Genomic DNA, 18,823 nt, shown 5'->3' with positions numbered 1-18,823 from the left:
GTCCCAGAGCAAGGCCCATGTTACAGTAAAAAGCTGCCCCCCTCCCCTGAATAATCCCCTCGGCAGATCCCATCAGGCAGCAGCTGAGGGGCCCTGAAATCCCGGTCACATGAGACCAGGCAGGCTCCTCCCGGCAGCTGGGAAGGCACAGACAGCAGCCTCACAGCCTCACCGACTCAGTGACCAGGAATTTATTTATCCAGGCTCTCCCTCTTACCGCCCACGTCCTCTGGGGTGTTGCACAGGTGACCTCTGGAGCAATGCAGACACTGCCCCTTTGTTGCCTTACCAGCGGGGGCAGAAAAAACCCCAGCGGCTCTTTTGGAGGATAAACCTGGGCTCCCTGAACAGCAGGACACCCAGTGCCCTGCTTTTCACAAATCTCTACAGCCAAGCCACCCCAGAGGTTTCTAAACAACAGAGCCCTCTTCCAGGGCTAATTTGTTTATTCAAGGTGTTGTGTTTCAGTGGTCAGCAAATGTGGATGGAACACCTGCTGAAGGCCAGGCACTGACCTGAGTGTGAACAAGACAGTTTTCCTGCCCCCGGGAGCCCACCACCCTCGGGTGGACAGACAATAAAGCATACTGGAATGTCTGACAGCAGGCCACAAAAAAGGGAAAAGGCCCGGTGGGGACAGAGACACTGAATGCTAGAGAGCAAGTCTTACACTTCTCTAAGGAGGTAGCATTTCGGCATAGATCAGAAAGATACAAAGACGCTTTTCAAAGAGCTTTGGGAAAAGCATTCCAGGCAGAGGAAACAGTACCTAAAAGACCCCAAAAAACAAGTTTGGGGGTTGCCTGGGTGGCTCAGCCAGTTAGGTGTCTGACTCTTGATCTCAGCTCAGGCCTTGACTCAGGCTCGTGAGTTCAAGCCCCACACTGGGCTCCGTGTTGGGTACGGAGCCTACTTTATAAAAAAAAAAAACAACAACAACAAAAAAACAAGTCTGAGAAATAGCAAGGCCAGAGCAGCTAAAGTTAATGTAATTAAGGGGTCAAGCGTTCCCTGCCCCCTGATTGCAAAAGTCATCTGGTTGTCCCTAAGGTGCCAGCTGGGCCAGAGCAAAGTCCCAGCTGCTAAGGAAACATGCCACGACAACTTGAGGCTCCCCCTGTGGGCAGAGCTGGAAACTGCAGGTCCAGTCAGTTGTTAGGCACTGCACTTATGAACAAAGAAAGGGAAAGTGAAATCTTTTGACCTGTGGCTTGGAATTTCTGTCCATAGCTCATCAAAAGAACTGAAGTGACTTCACTAGGCCTTCTCTAGGCGGTCTCACTTTAACAAGAAAGTCAGTGTTCCTTTTTAACTCCAGCTAGCTTAAGTATCCTGTCATTTGGAATGAAGAAAATCTTAACTAACTCAGGTGATTTCCGCCCCCCCGCCCCTCCGCATCTGGACCTTACCTCTTTGACATGAGAATCACATCAATGAACACCACCTTCTCACCTTTGCCACCATGCAAACCAGCAGCTCTGCCCTTGCAGACAGTGAGGGGCAGAAGAAAGGTCAGAGGCCTAGCAAGGTGTGTCCGTCTCGGCAGGATGTCTATAGCTTTGGAGGCTCCAAATCTCCCTTCTGGGTCCTGCCCAGACTTTGTTATTTCTCCTCGATTCACATGACCCTTGACAGCCGCCTAGCACATTCTCACTACCTTCTAGAAAGAGGACTGAGAAAACTAGAAGCCAGAAGGGGAGGCCTCAGCCAAGAACAAGTAATACACAACTAGACTGTTTTTCCACAATCCCCAGAACAGCACTGTCCAATTTGGTAGACACTAGCTACATGTAGCTATTTAAATTTTAATTTTAGGGGTGCCTGGTAGCTCCGTTGGTTAAGTGTCCGACTCTTGGTCTAAGCTCAGGTCTTGATCTCAGGGTTATGTGTTCAGGCCCCGCGTCTGGCTCCATGCTGCATGTGGAGCCCACTTAAAAAAATTTTTTTAATAAATTTTAATTTATGAAAAATGAATAGAATTAAAAATTCTGTCCCTCGGTTGCACTAGCCACATTTTGAGTTTTTTCTGAAGGGACACCCCTGCGCTCCCTCTCTTTCTCAGGCTCAGGCCTAGTTAACACTGTGAGATGGAGGGGGCAGGGGGACTGTGAACCCTTGTTCCATGAAAGTCTCTGTTTGCTGTCTGAACAGCGACTTACATGACTGACATCCAAGAGCCAGGAGAGGGCTCTTGGTGAATGAGGCTAGCCCCTGTGTCTCTGGTTATAACTCCGTCTAGGGGAGCTATTTGAAGTTTTAAAAGAAGTCCAGACCATTTATTAGGCACCTCCTGTGTGCCAGGCAGCTTCTACACAGACCATCCCATCGATTCACGTCACAAGTCTGTGAGGCACACATTAACTCAGATTTACTCAGGAGGCAAGGAAAACTCAAAGAAGTTAAACAACAGCTAGAAAATGGGAGGGCCAAGGTTTTTACTAGCACTTTTTCTCTTACACCACTCACAAGAAAAGGGAATGTGCAGACAAGAATTAGGGGACTTGGGGCACCTGGGTGGCTCAGTGAGTTAAGCTGCTGCCTTCAGCTCAGGTCATGATCCCAAGGTCCTGGGATCGAGCCCCGCATCGGGCTCTCAGCTCAGCGGGGAGCCTGCTTCCTCCTCTCTCTCTGCCTGCCTCTCTGCCTACTTGTGATCTCTGTCAAATAAATAAATGAAATCTTAAAAAAAAAAAATTAGGGGACTTCATTTACCTACCCATAGCAGCAGGCCACCCACAGTTGTCCTCATGTGGGTGGGGACACCCACAGTGGGTCCTCATGGTGGACAGTCTCACGTGAGCTGCCCCTCCCAGCCTGCTCAAGTCCACCCGGGAGAGCTGCTGCCAAGGGTCTGCCCATGAAGGCCCAGTTCCTAAAAGCCATCACATCAAAACCACAGGAAGGCCACACTACAGAGGACAAATCTGAGAAGGGGGTAGGGGTAGGAACCCAGACATGTGGCATTTCTCCTGGGCAAAGGAAGGAGCATGATAAAATATTGTTATAGAAAGCTACACAAACCCTGATCTTCTTATCTTTGCATCCCCATGTCCTGGATAAAACATACAGTAGGTACTCAATATCCAAGTGCTGAATAGGGGAAAAGGCAAGGCGCAGGTCCTCCATGAGTGAGGAGGCCTGGCCAAGAGGAGCCTATAGAGCAGAGACGCTGGGGAGAAAGATGGGAACGAGTTGTTCTGAAGGAGCTGTGACGGTCTCTGTCTGCGCTATATGTGATCCAGTCCGAATATCCCTTTCATTTAAGTGATGGCTCGGAGGAAAGGCCCCAGACACCAGGCTGGGGACCGGTGGCAGCAGCCACACACCTCCACCATGAGCGTAAGCCCAGCAGCCTGGACCCCTGACTCAGCCTCTCGCTGGACAGCTCCATCTACAGCAAAAGCACCGAGGCTTGCAACATGTTCAAAATAGGGCTCCAAACAGCACTTAGGCAAGAGTAATTAAAGGGATGTTATCACAGTCAGTCTCTCATTAGCCACGTAATTAGACTGCTGAAAATAATTAACATTCCTTTTGACAAAAGAAACAGAGGACCCATTACATTCATTAGGACAGCCTCAAACTAGCTTGAGGAAGGCTGAGAAGAGAAGCCATCCCTCCCAGTCCTGTCCAAGACAGAGTCAGCATGTGGTAACCCAGACCTGGTGGTGAGTCCTGCCCTGGCCCGGATGTCCCCAGATGTGTATCACAGACAACAATAACACACTCGCACATACTCAGAGAAAAAGCCCTTGAAGGAAATGCCTATGCCTCCCTCCCCCAAGGCCCCAGAATATGACTGAAGAGACATTTCTCTAGGAAGAATAAATCCATTACAGCACCAGAAAACAAGAAGAAATGGATATGGGTTCCCTGAAGATGGCAAGATGGTAAGGTAAAAGTTATTCAACTGATGGAGAAACCACAACCCCCCAAAATAAAACCATGAAAACAAGTAATCACATAATAATCCTAGTAACAGACACCCATCCAGGGCATATCTATGACAGACACTAGTCTAAGAACTTTGCATGCATGATCTTATGTAACCCTCACAAAAACCTTTGATATACAGATCATCATCCTCACGTTATAAATAAGACCCAGAGTGACCTAGCTTTCCCAAAGTCAGAGTACTGATAAGTGCTGGGTTAGGATTTGAACCCCAACAGCTGGGGCTGAGGGTTCTGTGCCTCAGTCAGGGGAGCGGCTGTGAGGGCTTCAAGTTTGGAGCCAGGTCACCAGCAGGGGTGGGGAACACCAGAAGCCCCGAGCAGCTGGTGATTGGATCTGGAGTAGCCGGGCAAGTGGGCCCCTCCCACCCTCCCACCAGACTTATGTCCTGGACACGGGGGCAGGGAAGCAAAGGGAACACCTCGACACCAGTCCCTAGCAGGCACATCCCACCCTCCTGCCCACAACCAGTGACTGGCCCAGAAGTGGGGTTCGCACTGAAAAGCCTCACAATACCAAGAGAGGAACACATAACCATAACTCACTAAACATTTGACCAAACCAAAACTGCCAAAGAAGCACCAAATTTGAGAACAGAAGTTACAGGTAGAAAACAAAATAAAGTCAAAAGAAGGAAACATTTTTAAAGGTACAATTAGTATTCCCTGAGGGATAAGAAGAGCTCCTGAATCCATGAACCAAAACAAGTCTGATACCAGAAGAATGTTAAAGGCCTTACAAGTGAAGGAAATACACCATGGTTGACCAGTTATCTCTGGATGAAAGAACAATCTCATTAAATTTTTTTCTTTATATAGATCTGCTTTTCTTTTCTTTTTTAAAAAAAATTTTTTTTATTTACTTATTTGACAGAGATCACAAGTAGGCAGAGAGGCAGGCAGAGAGAGAGGAGGAAGCAGGCTCCCTGCTGAGCAGAGAGCCCAATGCGGGACTCGATTCCAGGACCCTGGGATCATGACCCGAGCCGAAGGCAGAGGCTTTAACCCACTGAGCCACCCAGGCACCCTATATAGGTCTGCTTTTCTGAACTTCCTTTATCAAATGACTATTACTGTGAGAACTGGAAAAGTTATTTTTTAAATGTCTGGCACAAGATAGGTGCTCAGCAAGATTCGATCGCACAGTCAATCTTGCCCGCTGTGCCAACATTTGGCCTTATCCAGGCCAGCCCATAACTTACTACTCCCCAGTCACACCATCCACGCTCCCATCTCCCTGCCTCTGAGCACACAGCCCCCGTCCTGGAGTGCCCTTATCTCTCCTCTCTGTTTACCTGTATTTGCCTGTTCTTCAGTGCCCACTCAGAGATTACCCTCTTTGAAGAAAGGTCCCTGCATCCCCCCTACGCCACTTATCCCTCTTCCCCAAACTCCTAAGGGCACCTGATTCTCCAGGAACATGGGACAGGTCTGGTTGAGCTGCCCATTGGGGTCATAGTGCTGAGAACAAGTTATCTGCCCTTTACCTTCCAGTGAGTCCAAGTCTGGTCTTCCTACTCTACCGTAGGCTTCTTAAAGACAATGAGAGGGCACGAGCTTTCTTTTTATGCTCTGCTGTGCTGGAGTAAAGGTGAGAAGATTTTGCAAGAACATGCTTATATGTCAGTTGAGTAAATGACAAATGAGCTGCTCTCCCTAGTGGAAGTAGAAGAGGAAATTATTCTGGAAATTACTCAACAGGGCTGGGCCCACACAGCACCTGGGTGAAGCTCCTGAAATGGCCCGCCTGACAGCTTTGAACTCCTACCCCTGGCCTAGGATTCAGAAATACCTGTAAACCCAGAGGGTACGATTGGTAAATCTAGGAGCAAATGTTGATGAGCAGGATATTTACATGGTCTTCAGTTGTCTCTCCACAGATTGTTTGTTAGTAGCGAGGGAAAATTAGTAAACACACAGTGAAGGAATTAGACAACACCTTGGCCAAGAGATCAAACTTAACAGCACATATAAGGGGCAGATGTCCAGCCAGTGCCCCGGACATGAAACACTGAAAAGGATGCAATGTCACTCATTATAACCCCCTCGGGAGTATATAGCCCAGAGTCTGAACATAAGGCAACACCAGAAAAATCCAAGGAGAAAAACATTCTATTTTTTTTTTAAGGGGGAGGACAAGGCTATATTCTTCGAAAATGTCAATGTCCTGAAAGACAAAGACAGGCTTGGGAATGGTTCTAGAGGCAAGGGGACGTGACAACTAAATGCAGAATGGGGCTGCAGACTGGACCTCATACTGGAGAGGGAGAAGCGCCATAAAGGACGATATCGAGTCAGTTGACAAAACTGGAATACTGCCAGCAGATCACAGAAAGTATCATATCAATATCACATAAAATATCATATCCCACCCTTCAGTTTGCTGAAGGTTATATAAAATGGCATTCTTATGCTTAGAAAGTTCACACTGAAGGGCTTACAGAAAAAACTTGAGAGAGAAAAGGAACATAAATGATAAAGCAAAGGAGGTCAAAGGTCAAAAAGACTGAATCTGGTTAGAGTATATGGGTGTTTTGTACTATGCTGACAGCTTTTCTCTAAGTTTGAAGTGATTCCCAGGGCATCTGGGTGGCTCAGTGGGTTGAGCCTCTGCCTTCGGCTCCGGTCATGATCTCCGGGTCCTGGGATTGAGTCCCGCATCGGGCTCTCTGCTCAGCAGGGAGCCTGCTTCCCCCTCTCTCTCTGCCTGCCTCTCCACCTACTTGTGATTTCTCTCTCTCTGTGTCAAATAAATAAAATCTTAAAAAAAAAAAAAAAGAAAAGAAAGAAAGAAAGAAATGACTTCCAAATAAAAAATTTTGGAGAAAAACCACAACAAAAGGGCCCCTTCCACCAGACAGGGTGTGGGGCATGGGTGGTGCACACAGAGAGGGGGAATCCAGGGAGGACACAAAAACTCTAGCTCCGCCAAAATGTCACGCGTGGACATATTTCCTCTCCCAGTTTCAACCTCCCCTTGTCTTACTTCCCCATCCATTTACTCCTTCCTCTCCCCGAGATCCCCCATCTTCCAGGAGGCCTCCCTACTAATACCAGAGGATAGGACTGATTCAACCTTTGGGTCCATTCTTATCTCTTCTGGAGATGTTTTGGCATCTTTTTCATCCACAAGCCCACGATAACAAGTCTGGTTATATTTGTTAAGCCGCAGCCTTCTAGGTATTATATGACATTTCATCTCCCCCACCCCTCAAATCCTGTGGCTCGTCCTATTCATATGGCTTGACTTTAGGCCTTTATAGACCCTATTCCTCCCTTGGGAGATCTCACACAGACTTTTCTAGGGTGCATGACCTATTTCCCACAGCCCACCGCCATCACCACCACCTGACTCTACAGTAAACCTCCCACACCACACACATACACACACACACAGGTGTCCTGTCTGCCACAGTTGGGTGTGGTCACAACGTACAGGTGCCGCAGTCTCTAGAAGCAGCTTTCTTGCAGGCTAAGGGGAATCAAGCAAACCATCACACTGTACAAATTCACTTATCAATTCAGATGACCTTATACACATCTTTCGTGTGCAGACCACTCAGGGCTAAGGAGGCTGGAATATGAAAACCGAAGCACAAGAGTGCGGCTCATTGTTTTCAAAACACTGCAATTATAAAATCTTGGAAATTCCACTATCAAACGCCAGAAAACAAATGGTAACGGTAACTTTGACTCTCACAGTGCTCTTCACTTAAATGAGCCCTTTTAGGGCGCCTGGATGGCACAGTGGTTGAGCCTCTGCCTTCAGCTCAGGTCATGATCCCAGGCTCCTGGGATCAAGGCCCGAGACAGGCTCTCTGCTCAGCAGGGAGCCTGCTTCCCCCTCTCTCTCTGCCTGCCTCCTGGCCTACTTATGATCTCTCTCTGTCAAATAAATAAATAAAATCTTTAAAAAAAATAAAAAATAAATGAGCCCTTTCAAGTTCATCTCATGATTCAGGCATTCATTCACACATTCAATGAACAATTACTCAGGACCTGTGTTGTGCCACCAGGGACACACAAAGGCCACAGAGGTGAAGGCCCCACTTGGGCCACAGGAAGCCACTGTTTTACCTGGCTCTGGATGGCCCAGCTGACCTGGACATATGTGCTCATGGTGCCAGCCACAATGGGGCACCAACAAAAATTATTTAAAAGGAGAAAAAATGAGAGAGCATCAGAAAGAAGCTGTTGTGGCTTCAGTGTGCCAATAAATATTGCCATTTCTGGAAACATGACTCTATCTTATAACTTAGAATTATATTAATTTATGTTTAATTATTTATGGGACCATAAGTGCATCCGTGCTGACCACCTCAAAAGATCCTAATCTAGCCTGAACAGTAAGCAGAGTCTGCAGTCCTGAATGCTGACAAGAGTCAAGCAGTCAACTCAAATCAGTGAAGATGGAAGAGCTCTTCTATTAAGAAAGTAGAACTGAAGGCACCTGGGGGACTCAGTCAGTGAAACTGTAGATTTCAACTCAGGTCCTGAGCTCCGGGTCCTGAGATCAAGCCCCATGTCGGGCTCCTCGCTGAGCACGAAGCCTGCTTAAGATTCTCTCTCCTTCCCCCTCTGCCCCTCCACTCCACCTCGCACTCTGGCTCTCTTTAAAAATAAAATAAAGCACCCAGGACTGACAGGACTTGGTAGGGATTTCTGCGGGGGGAGGGGGCGGGGGTCAAGGGTGATACTGACTTTTGACTTGGGCAAGAGCAGCGTTATTCTCTGAAGGAAGAGGGGAAGAGACAACCCACTACGCACCGCCTTTCAGAGGCTCCAGTCTGAACGGCCCACGGACTCTGGCTGCAGCGGGTCTGGTCTCTGAAGCAACACAGAGCGAGCCTGCTGGGGAGGAGTGATATCCAGGCTGGCCAAGGACGGGGCTCTGTGAAGGGGCCTGAGCAAGGGCCAACGAGGGAGGACGACTTCCAGGAAAGGACCCCATGAGGGAGGCAGGGGTGGAGACTGTCGGGGACCATGGTCAGCTGCAGAGGCATGTCAGACAGGGGCTGGAGAGATTTAGCCGCACTGAGGTCCTGGGGGCCAGTCAGTAAGGAAGGGCGCCCACACAAGCAGGTGACAGAGACAGTGAGTACCGCTGATTCTGGAGGATAACGCTTTGGGGAAGTTTGCTTGTAAAGGGACCGAGACAGAAAAGCTGCTGGAGAAGCAGAGACGGGGTGGGGGGGTGTTCTTTCCTAGATCACAGAGACTTCAGGAGGTTGAAATGTTAAGGAAAAAAAAACACAGAAAGGGAAAGCTTGTCGACAGGAAATGTATTGTGGGGTACACAGGGATGCTCTGGCCGTGGAGGGGAGCACCGTGAGCCCCAATCCCAAATGCCAGCAGGACACATGCGTCATCATAACCCCGTTCACAGAGAGAAGAGCCAGGCAGCTGGAGTTAAGGTCATGTAAGTCCTGAGGTGCTAGAGCCCGGACCTGGAACACAGGTCTCCAGTTCCGGGTCCTGGTCCTTCTTCCAGACTTCCAGACTGGTAGCTCTCCACGGGGCTTCCCCGGGGTTGGAGGGAGCCTCTGTCAGGTCCACGGTGGATGGGGGTGCTTACAGGTGCTTAGCAGTGGGAACCTGGAATTTCCACAGTGGTCCACAAACAAACTCTCCCATAGGACTTGAGAACATCCCACTAGAATATTCACAGAAGTGAAAAGCCCGCTTATAATCATCTGCATCTAGAACCAAGCTCCCTTTCTGAAATAAATACAGAGGATTTTTGCATGGTTTTAACAGATACTGAATTGCCTGAGAATGTCATCACAGTGCCTTTTGAGGGAATACTGTACCTCCTATTTGTTGGAACTTTACCAAGAGTGGTTGACCATCTGGGAAAATCACGTCAACCTCAGTGGCGCCTCTCCTAGTATCCGAGTCGCCCACACAACACACCTGTATCTGTGGGTATTTGTGGCTGTTATGTTCGCAGTGAATCTATGTACAGGTTCAAGCATCTGACTTCTTCCTTCTGTTTTCCGTGTAGTCGTGCCCAAGCAATTACCTACTAGAATACATGATATTGTATTACAACTAACTTTTTCCCTTTTTTCTCTTTGATGTTACAGTTAGGGTGTTATATTGATTTTTTTAAACATGTATATAGGTAAGTCCTATCATTTAGGAAATTTATTTGTTACAAACATCTGCTAGATAAAAAGGGGCCACCATTCCACATCATGTGTCCCTAGAATCAAGGGAAACTGCAGTGCCAGGAGGAATCAAGGGGTGAACAGAATTATGGAGGCTTCAAAAGGAACCCATTCTTCCTTCCATTTCTTCAAAATGGAAGAAATTTAATAGTCTGTTAACAGATATTGCCGTGAGGCTTCTGAATGATGGGGGTACAGACGATGTGGTCAGCCTATGGGGCTTAAAAAGATTATTCAACTGGGCATCTTGGAAAATTTCATCTCCATGACTAATTTAAATTATACTATATCTCAGCATCTTCTAGCCTGAGGACAATAGGTGAAAGACCACAAGGCATCCATAGGGGCCAGGGAAATGACACATGGTTCAACGTCTGGAGGCAAAGATGTGTTTAGAAGAAGTCAAAGAAACTGGTGCCAGGCTTGGTCTGGGGAATGTCTTCTTAATGGATGAGACGATGAATAAACAGTATGTAAGAGGGTGCTTATGGATATTTATGGAAAATGCTATATTGTGAGGAAGCACAGACAGGAATAGGGATAGAGAAGTGATCTCAGAGGACCTCCACTAGGTTAAAAGGCAAGCCAGAAATACTTCGGGCTCAGATTCTGAGAGGAATGGTTATTTAATGGTGGGAGAAAGACAGCCTGAATTCCCGTAAGTACACCCATCACTGCCAAATAGGGACTAAGGACTGAAAAAAAAAAATGTGTCTTTCAATCAAGAGGGACTAGCTAACTGATTCATGAGTCTTCCTCACCATCTGAGGATACCAGGGCCTGGAAAGAGAAGAAGGGAACAGACTTTCAGCTTGGAGTGCCCATGGAAGTTCCAGAAACAAGATGTCTGAGCCTGGCTCTTCTACAGACATTTGCAACACTATCATCACCTCATCAAAAAGATAAGTAAAACACAATAGAGGGGTGCCTGGCTGGCTCCGTTGGTAGAGCACATGACCCCTGCTCTCAGGGTCATGAGTTCAAGCCCCACATCAGGTACAGAGATTACTTTAAACACACACACACAACGGAACACTTTAGATTCCAACATTGTATAATTTTCTATTTCACAGGAGTATCTGTGGGCATATATATATTTTTTAAATTAATTTATTTCTTTAAACATCAGGTCACATCATATCCTAGAAGGAAGTAGAGGAACCATGCTCACTTGTGCTCCAAGGAAACATCCAGATGTAGGAAGTGTCTCCAGGAACCAATTTACAAGTGTCTCTGCAGACCTGATTCATCCAAGGAGCCAACAGGACCCCACAGAACCAACTGATCTGCAAATACCCAGCACACGGCTCCCACTCTCAGGACACACCAGTTCATCCCAGAAATAGGGATGTGGGAAGAGGAAAGACTAAGGTTCAGAAGTCATGCAGGGCTAGGATTAGGTTAAGTGGGTGAGGCAAGAGAGGCACAAACTTTAAGAAGGCCCCCAAAACACTCACAAATCAAGACATATGATCTTGTAATGCAATATTTTTAAAAAATCAAATTGGTGGGACGCTTGAGTGGCTCAGTCAGTTAAGCCGCTGCCTTCGGCTCAGGTCACAATCCTAGGGTCCTGGGATCGAGTCCTGCATTGAGCTCCTTGCTCGGTGGGGAGCCTGCTTATCTCTCTGCCTCTGCCTGCCATTCTTCCTGCTTGTGCATGCTCTCTCTCTCTGACAAATAAATAAATACAATCTTTTTTAAAAAATCGAATTGGTAAACTAAGGCATGAGCTGTTGTGTTGCAATCAGGGCCGGGATTAGGTCGAGGTTGAGCTGGCAAGGGCAACATGAGACACATTGTTAGAAATGTTAGACACGTCCTGAACCTCTGTGGACAAACACCTCCCAGAACTCCCATCGCTTTCCCAAGTTCGGAATTCAGAATTTTTTAGATTTCTTTTTTTTTTTTTTTTAGGAAGTGATGTAGAATACATCCATCCCATGGATTATGTAATCCCCCCAGCAGGGTCTAAGCCAAGCACTTCAACACACTAACATTTCTGCAGTCAGACCTGTGAATAGTCATACCTCACACACCAGACACGGCTACAGCAGGTATGGCCACTGCGTGAATTAAAGAAAGTTTTTTGGCACGTGGACCTTAAGGCATTACATTAGGTCTCTCAAAGAGAAAAGGCAGCAGGTTAGACCCAAACCTTATGCAGAAAGGAAAACTGCCAAGTCCTTGCTGGCAATCACCCAGAAGTAGGTGAATTATAGAAGTTGGTCAAGCTCAGGGCAGACCTGGAGCAGCATTTCCCACCAGTCAGCCGACTAATAGTCCATTTTGTGCATAAAACCTTGTGCAGAGTCATGGGAGGTAGAAGACAGTCAAGACACACAGTTCAACCTCTCAAGAGCTTAGAGGTTTGAGGGGACAAGAAGGTAAACATAAATCAGGAATACTGATTTAAGTATTTTTTTAAACATAAATACTGAAGACTGAAGGCAGCTTATCCACACTCACACTTCACAAATGTTGAAACCATTACTGGAGGGGAGGATGGGGGGATGATGAAACGGGTGATGGGGATTAAGGAGGGCACTCCTACGAGCACTGGGGTCCTACGTAAGTGATGAATCACTAAATTCTATACCTGTAACTATTATACATTGCCTTCACTAACTGGAATTTAAATAAAAATCTGGAGGAAAAAAATGTTGAAACCAAAGTTCGGCGAGGTCTCGGGTCTTGCATGAGTTAGCAACAGGCAGTTAACTGCACAGAGAGATCAGAATCTGGGTTTGCTAACCGCCCTTCACAGCGCTTTGCAGAAAAGCCCATAATCATTGCCAATATAGTAATGAAATTCCAGGAGAAGTCAAAGATCCCAGCTGAAGTGCTTTTGGTTACATACACCTTTGCAGCAAAGATGGGTCTGACTTAAAGGACTTTGATTTGGGGAGGGAGAAAAGCAGAGGAGGGCTCTCTGGGCAGGGCAGGGCACGTGCCTGGCAGAGGTGGCAGGCAAGGGGCTGAGGTTCCTGCAAAGGGCACCGAAGGAGCTGCCAGAAAGGCCATGCGTGGAGAGCTTGAAAGCCAGAGTAAAGAACCTACACTTAGGTCCCTGAGGTAGCATTTGCCAACCATTTGCTTTCTACCTCATGACTTACGGCTGCCCACCGCCCTTGTAGGCAGAGACAGCGTGCAGTGGGCTAAAGGAGCACACTCAGGGCTCAGAGCCTTCCCATCTGAATCCCGGCTCTGATGCCAATGACGTGACCTTGGACAAGCCGCTTGACCTCTCTTTGCTCTCTTTGTAGAATGGAAAAAAACAAAAGCATCTCCCCCATGGGGGTTAAGTGGAAGAGCATGTTTCTAGGACTGCAGACAGTGCCTGGCATCGTGAGCATTCAATTAAGTGTTAGCCATTGTTAACCTTTTTATTTAAGTTAAATTTTTAAATAGGTACTGCAGCCTTATCCTGATCGTATCTGTGACGTCATGAACTTCTTGTAAGAGTTATTGTTTTGATACACAGATAGCTAGAGGTTACATCAAAAGTCCTAACTAGGGCACTGAGGATAACAGGTCTGACACTCCCAGGCCCACGAGAGGGGCTTCAACAGGACAGCTCGGGAAACTTGATGTCTGACCCTGCACCTGGAGGACAATGGACTGGCGTCTGACCACCACCCAAAGCACCCTAGGTCTCCAGGTGAGAGACACAGGCTGGCCATTGGCTGTCAGAGGAGCTAAGGTAGACGGCTGAGCTGGCAGGGAGTGTGTGTGTGTGTGGGGGGGGGTCCTCCTGTATTCCCAGGTTCACTGCACCAAAGGATGCATGACCATGTCCTCTGGCTAATGGGGCGATGTGCAACAGAAGGCTGGGTTGAGACCCAAGCAGGTCTCGTCCAAGAGCGCCACCCAGACAGACTGCAGGACCTTAGCTGGAAGAGACTGGAGGTAAATCACTGGGTTTTAGGGGCTGATGAAAGAACAATGATCTAGAATAGAGGATAATTTGCTCTCTTCAAGACAATCGGAAGTGAATATCCCAGCAGCTGGTGGGGAGCTGTCTCTGAGGAAGCCATGAACAAGGCCACAAGAGAGATTCAGCATCAAAATACCTGCTAGGCCCAGGAAGCTGGAAGCCGGGAGCCACCAGACGCCGGTGCTGACCAAGTGAGCCGTTTCTCGTCCCTCCCAGCCCAGTCACAAAGGACTAGACAGATTAAGTATTGAATTCCGGCTATGTTTTGTGACTCAAAGTGACTATAGGACTGTCTACTGCCTAAGAATGACCCAAACCGTTATAGGGCCTGAGTTTTCATCCCAGGGCAGGGAAAGAGCGAATCCCACTGAATAAGCACAAAGGAACAGTGGAAGACAAAATTAAGTCACTTTCTGAGTACAACCCAATGAATCTTGTTTCTTTATACTCATTACCTCGTGAAACCCAGCTATTTAAATGAAATGTTTTGTCCCTGTACCAGCAAAGATCATCTCTCACATTCGCAGTGGTACGGTAACCACCCCTGCAAATAATGGGATTAAGGGCAATAAGGAACTAAGAGAAAAAGGAAGGCAGGTGTGGAAAGAAGAGATTGGTTTGGTGGGTTCAGTGGGAATTCACTTGCTCCTCAACCTTGAATATGATGAAATGAAAATTGACCATGTACCAATGGACAGCAGAATCCAAGGGTCCTTGGACAAATGGCTTTGTTCAAAGGGAAATTGAGAAGACCCAAATCCAGGAACGGAAGAGCTGTGACTCCCTGAGTTCCTAGGCTGAGCTTCCAGGGGAAGTGAAGGAAGCCAGAGAGACATGTTCTTACTAACACTGAGTCACCCAGAAAGCATCAGTCAAAGCACCCAGGTCCCGGAGCCTTGTGGTGGGGCAGGGGGGAGGGTATCCTGGATTGAACCATGCCATAGAGTCTGCCGAATCCAAGTTCAGAATGTGAAACATACACCAATACACAACTCCCCTGCTGCCTTCAGTTGGGGACAGTCTGAGATGGGGGGGTGTGAAGTTGAGGTTTTAAGACAAGAGACAGGCATGCTCCTCACCATTTATGAGCTGGTGAATGCAGGGTAAACATGCGGCCTCCTAGCTGCCCCACTTCAGCAGTCGAAGGAGGAATGACCTAATCCAGGTCCTCTTCAGAAGAAGGGACTTGCTCCTCCTCTGATTTTGTCCCTTAATTTGGCATCTTTCTTCTTCAACTCCACCTCTGTTCTCCCAGATCTAACTTCCTCCAATTCTAGACCTCAGCTGAATTACTCCCTGAGAAAGGACCAAACTGTCCAGACTCTGTTGGATCAGCCAGCACTATTGCTGGAGAATATTCCAGAATATTCCAGAATCTCTTTTGCAGCATTCTCATTTTACGTATAAGGAAATGAAAGGCCAAAGCACCCATGTCATGTTACCAGAGTCCCTGAGCCAAGAGAACCCAAATCCCCCTGCCCTCCAGAATGAGGCTCCATTACACACCATCACACTAACTCTCAGAGTGGGGTGCGCTTACCTCCCCAGGCCACCACCTTCACCTCCATTCCTCTTCCACAAACACCTCAAAATGGTAGAAGAGCCTTAGCATTAACTTGCCTGGAACAAATAAGGACGAAAATGATAAGAATCAACTTAGTGAACCAGCCGGTCACTTTGAAGGGAGTACTCGGTGGCCACAAAGACTTTCTCAGAAGAACAGGACAGTCCGATGCTTTCTACCCTTTCCAGAGTGTACCTGGGACCCCAGAGTCAGAATCAGGTCTCCACAGCTGGACTCTTAACAGTGAGCAGGGGAAGGCCCCGAAACTGGGTTAGAGGATGAGGTCTGGCATTAAGATCGGCAAAGATAAGCCATTATGACTCGTGGCAGTAGGGTGACAGAAAGAAAAATGCTGCCCAGAGTCTGTTCAGCGAGAGACAAATTTTGGCATCAAAATGAAATGGGGTTTATGAGACACATTCCTATGCCAAGCAGAGAGTCTGGTTCCCCTTATAGTAACTCCCAGGCCATCTGGTCTCCTTCCTCAGTGCAGGGTACCAACCTCTCTCTCCTTCCCGAACATTCACTGGGATGTTGTTTTTCAAATAAGGATCTGTACTTCTATCTCCTTTTAACTAGCTCCACACCTTTTAACAGTCCACATCAGCTCTCCTTCTATCTTACTGACACTATCACCATGTTTAACTTCTCCTCAATACTTGTTTCATCCCCTGATCCAAGGTTATAGAACATAAAAGAATCAGACAGATCCCAGTTCAAATCCCAGTTTGGACACTTGCTAGTCATGTGCCATGTGCCATCATTTTATCTTTCAGGGCCTCGGTTTTTCCAGCTATGAGATGGGGATAATTAATGGTAGCTAACTCAACATTGCTGTGAGAGAAAGAGAACGTATGTCAAGTGATTAGTCCAATGCCCGGCATACAGTAAGTCTTTAATAAATGGTGGCTGTCACTACTATCATTGTTATGATCATTGAAACCAGCCAAAGCTCCATTTGTGAAATTAAGGCTCCGAGGGCTGAAATCGGTTGTCCAAGTTCACACAGGTCAGTAAGGGAGGAAATCCAAGATTTCCTGATTCTGGAGGTCTTTGCCAGCTGTCGGGTCCTGCACAAATGGCGTCATTGCCCAATGACCTAAAAATCTGAATATCTGGTCACATCCAGGTACCACACCTGATGATTTAACCAGCACTCACCACATGCTAGAAACTGCAGGTTCTATGGAAGCTTTAAGTCTCCTAAGGTCCATGTAAGAAAGTCATCCCCTTGTTTATAGAAGGCAAAAAACACAGTTACAAAACAAAAACCTGGAGCTTTTAAAATCTTAAAAAAAAAAAAAAAAGAAAAAATCTGGAGCGTCTCCTTCTGTTACCCAGTGCTGACCATACTTCTCGTCCATATTTGTTTTAGAAGGAGCTGAAAGTAAGACCAGTACCTTGGCTGCCTTGCTCCCGGTTTTCAAAAGGCTTTTGGGATTGGGAATGAGAGGGAGGGGGAACCTAGAAATTGGAATGGGATTGGCCAAGGACGGCTATAAAAAAGAAGGTAGGGTTTGGCAGTAGGCTAAAAATAGGTCCCCACCACCGCTCCAAAGCACATCGATTATTGTCTCGAAGGTGGGCTTCTCGCTGCCCCCCGGGGCCCGGCCCTCCACCACCCGTGCAGGCACTGAAGCCATGGAGCCCAGGAAGCACATTTTATCTCGAAGCATGAATCACCCTTCACAAGTCCAGAAAAGAATCCTCTCTTTGTGGCTCTTCAGTCTCCTTCTTGGCTGGCATCCCTACATCCTCAGGGCTGGTATCAAGGCCTTAATGAAAACTCCGGGTGAGTGACACTTCTGACGGAAACGGACCATTCCAGAAACTCATGTGATGGGGTGCGTCTTAAGAACTGAAAGGAAACAGTGAATGAATGAACCGGCTAGAAAGTATTCACCACTCAAGCTCAACCGCGGAAGCAATCAGAAATGGCTAATCCAGTGTGTTCTGAAGGCGGGGCTTCCGAAGCAGAAAGGAATGGCCGAAAAATGCTCTTAGATTATGCACTCCCCCCTCACGTCTATTAGATCTCCCTACATGAGGTTAGGATTTGACAATGCAAGTTTTTCTTTTTTAACTGTTATGCTTCTAAAGGATGGAGCAGCAGGAAGGAGCAACCTGAGACCCAAGTCTTATCCATGTAGACTGTTGGCCCTAACTTCTACAGTACCAGTCCCACTGGGGCCAAGCGTCCTGAAGGGATATCAAGCTCTCTGTTGGGGAGCCAGCACAGTAGAAGATAATGGGCAGCTGGACGTTCAGAAACAGAAATTGGCAATGACTTTGGTTACTCTTCACATTGCCAACAGGACTGTGACCAACCCCAAAGATAGAAACACCAACATCAGAGGAGGGTAGAAACCACTCTGTGACCTCCACCCCACTAAATTTATATATAGGGGGATTGATGTTAAAATGAACACTGAGGACAGCCTTGGGTGGAGGAGAGTGGGGGCCCACACCTTCCAGATGGGTGTGAGCCCAGACGAGGGAGCAGGCCCTCCTTTTTATCTGGGCACGAGACCTGACTGATTCAGCTGCAGCTCTGTCTAGGGATGTGAGTTGCAGGTGTGCAAACCACTTCCTTTTCCTAAAATCACAGCAGCGTGAACTATCCCACGGTGCAGAGTCTGAGACACAGGGACAACGGACACCAAGCACACGGGTTCCTAAACTCCCTTGGTACATCCTCGCCTTATTAGGGACTTCTCTAGTACTTGTCTCAAACACGGTGAAGTCACAGGAAAGGAATACTTGCCTCCCACAGACATTCACGCATGCCACTGCCACTGGCCTCACTCTCAGTGTGGCTCAGTTTCCCTGCAAGGAACCCACAGCCAAAGCGCTGCCTCCTAGCCCTTCACCAGAAATCCGTTTACACCTCACTTTTCAAATTCAAAGCCCCTGACTTCTGAGGTGGATTGGTAGATCAAACAGAAGACCTGGCCAGAAGGGCCGTATTTCTTCCCGACATCCCTTCTGACATTCCCTCCTTAGCCAGGGTGTTGCCACAAAGGAAGCTGAGAGTTCGCCAAGTCAGAAATTATCCACAACTTAAGAGGAATGTTCTTGCAATAAAAGAAGAAAAGAGGAAAAAAAAAACCCAAACCACCTTGTCTATAAATTAAGGGTGAGGGGAGGAGGTAAAAGGGAGAGTAAAGAGATAAAAAGTTGAAAATGGCAAGGCTATGCC

At 47.4% G+C, this 18,823-nt stretch overlaps 1 protein-coding gene across 17 annotated transcripts in view; it reads right to left on the bottom strand.

The window, feature by feature from the left end:
* TMEM229B (transmembrane protein 229B) overlaps window positions 1-18,823 on the bottom strand; it is a 39,781-nt gene that overhangs the window by 17,994 nt on the left and 2,964 nt on the right. For 3 of the 17 annotated variants that reach the window (XR_014312610.1, XR_014312612.1, XR_014312614.1), the window contains exons 2-5: window positions 17,308-17,482; window positions 16,786-16,854; window positions 15,601-15,680; window positions 10,726-10,903 (exon numbers count right to left, since the gene is read on the bottom strand). The exons of 5 other annotated variants lie outside the window; for them this stretch is intronic. The gene's annotated coding sequence lies outside the window, so the exon portion shown is untranslated. Of the gene's footprint in view, window positions 1-10,725; window positions 10,904-15,600; window positions 15,681-16,785; window positions 17,483-18,823 lie in introns of those variants that run through there. 9 more of the 17 variants (XR_014312611.1, XR_014312613.1, XR_014312615.1 and 6 more) reach the window with 5 other exon arrangements.

This window comes from Mustela nivalis, assembly GCF_964662115.1.
Source record: "Mustela nivalis genome assembly, chromosome: 6".
NCBI classification, from domain to species: Eukaryota; Metazoa; Chordata; class Mammalia; order Carnivora; family Mustelidae; genus Mustela; species Mustela nivalis.
Note: the sequence above shows the minus strand (reverse complement) of the source record. Positions and strands in the feature narration are given on the sequence as shown.